At 53.0% G+C, this 2,016-nt stretch overlaps 1 long non-coding RNA gene across 1 annotated transcript; it reads left to right on the top strand.

Annotated features, from left to right (window-relative positions):
• On the top strand, positions 1 to 1,366 carry LOC137210084 (uncharacterized). The gene is made up of 2 exons (XR_010936260.1): positions 1 to 254; positions 1,049 to 1,366. It is a non-coding gene; the product is annotated as an uncharacterized lncRNA (long non-coding RNA).
• Positions 1,367 to 2,016: the final 650 nt, after the last annotated feature.

The following is a 2,016-nucleotide window of genomic DNA, read 5'->3' as shown; positions in this document are numbered from 1 at the left end:
CGCAGCCACCCTGGCCCTCTGCTCTGTCCCAAGGGAGATGAACCCTCCAGGATTCTCTCTTACCACAACGCCTGTCAGGTCATCTTATCCTCAAGGCCTGGTGGACACACTGTCACGTGTGCTGCTGATTAAGCCTCTGGGGTTTTCTGGCCTAGGAGCAGCTGGAGCTTTCCCCTGGGAAGAGGGAGCTGGCAGGGAAGCTGACGGATCCACAGTAGGCCTCAGCCTAACGCAGGCCACATCCTGAACTGGAGGTAGAGGTCCGGGGGTGCGGGAGAGTATGGGCAGTTGGGAGGTTGGTCTGGAGGGTAAGGGGGCTGAGGCAGCTGAGGAGCCCTTTCTTAGGGAGGAGCGTTTTCATTGTTTCTAGTTCCCACCTGGTGGGAAACTTCATGAGGGCCAAACTTTCCTATCTATCTTTGAATTCCCAGTGCCAGAAGAGGCCTGGCACATGGTGTGCACTCAGCCATATACACATTACATTAAAAGAGGCTGTTTACAGTAGCCAGGACACGGAAGCAGCCTAAGTGTCCATCAACAGATGAATGGATGAAGAAGATGTGGCACATATATACAATGGAATACTACTCAGCCATAAAAAGGAATGAAATTGAGCTATTTGTAGTGAGGTGGATGGACCTAGAGACTGTCATACAGAGTGAAGTAAGTCAGAAAGAGAAAAACAAATACCGTATGCTAACACATATATATGGAATCTAGAAAAATGGTACCGATGAACCTAGTGGTAGGGAAGGAATAAAGATGCAGACGTTGAGAACGGACTTGAGGACACGGAGGGGAAGGGGAGCCTGGGATGAAGTGAGAGAGTGGCATGGACATATATACACTACCAAATGTAAAATTGATGGCTAGTGGGAAGCAGCCGCATAGCACAGGGAGATCAGCTATGTGCTTTGTGACCGCCTAGTGGGGTGGGGTAGGGAGGGTGGGAGGGAGACACAAGAGGGAGGAGATGTGGGGGTATATGTATACATGTGACTGATTCACTTTGTTGTACGGCAGAAACTAACACAATATTGTAAAACAGTTATACTCCAGTAAAGATGTGAAAAAAACAAAGAGGCAACGAATGAATGAATGAAGCTAAAGATGCTTCAATGCCCGACTCTTCCTCCCCTGACTCTCATAAAGGGCACATCTGGAAGCCCACCCCTCTGCGCGTCCCGGAGAAGCCAGCCAAGCGGCAGCGTTTGGATGGTGGTTCTGAAGAGCAGCGTTCGGAGGATGTTAATCCGTGTTCTGTGACAAATAAGCCACGAAAATGGAGCCCCTGCTGTGTTCCCTGCTGGGGGCTCAGCTCCCACCCAGAACCCAGTGGGCACTCAATAAAGAATCAAAGATCCAATGGGCTTGGGAAATACGAGATTAAAGAAAGTTCAAATGGATCTTTCCTGTAGGACTTCTCAGAGTCTGCAAGGTGCCAATGTTCACCTTGAGTCACCTACAGTGATCTTAAGTCCCAGATTCTCTGGTGCCTCACTGCCCTGTAGCACCCCAGCTACCAGCCCCATCCCTCTCAGACGGGACAGCTCAGCCGCAGAGATCAGGCAGGTGCCCCCCTGGCCCTGCAATGGCACCAAGAAGCCACTGAGGGGACCCAGGGCTGGGACGACATGCAGGTGGCTCCTGCCCCGAGGAAGACACTGCCTCCGCTGGGACCCGAGGTGATGCTGGACAGTGGCATTGGGGAGGGATACGGGCCAGTGTCCTGTCTTCCTGGGGCTGAGCAGGTGGGTGGGAGAAGCACCCCCCCCCCCGCACCTCCACTGCTCTGGGAGATGGTGGTGACAAAGGGGCTGGAGGTGTGAAGCCCCCTCCTTCCCCTGCTCTCATTCCACAGCCCTCGTGGCACGTACACATTCAACAAATGTTTGTCGAACACCTACTAGATTCCAGGCACTGACTTGTCACCAGGGATCCTCTTGCGAAAAAGACAAAGCTTCCTGAGCCCACAGCCAGCAGGGGGCGTGTGGCAGCAGGAACCGGGCTGGACGC

This window comes from Pseudorca crassidens, chromosome 2 (genome assembly GCF_039906515.1).
Source record: "Pseudorca crassidens isolate mPseCra1 chromosome 2, mPseCra1.hap1, whole genome shotgun sequence".
Lineage (NCBI taxonomy): Eukaryota > Metazoa > Chordata > Mammalia > Artiodactyla > Delphinidae > Pseudorca > Pseudorca crassidens.
This window is presented reverse-complemented; position numbering and strand designations above follow the sequence as displayed.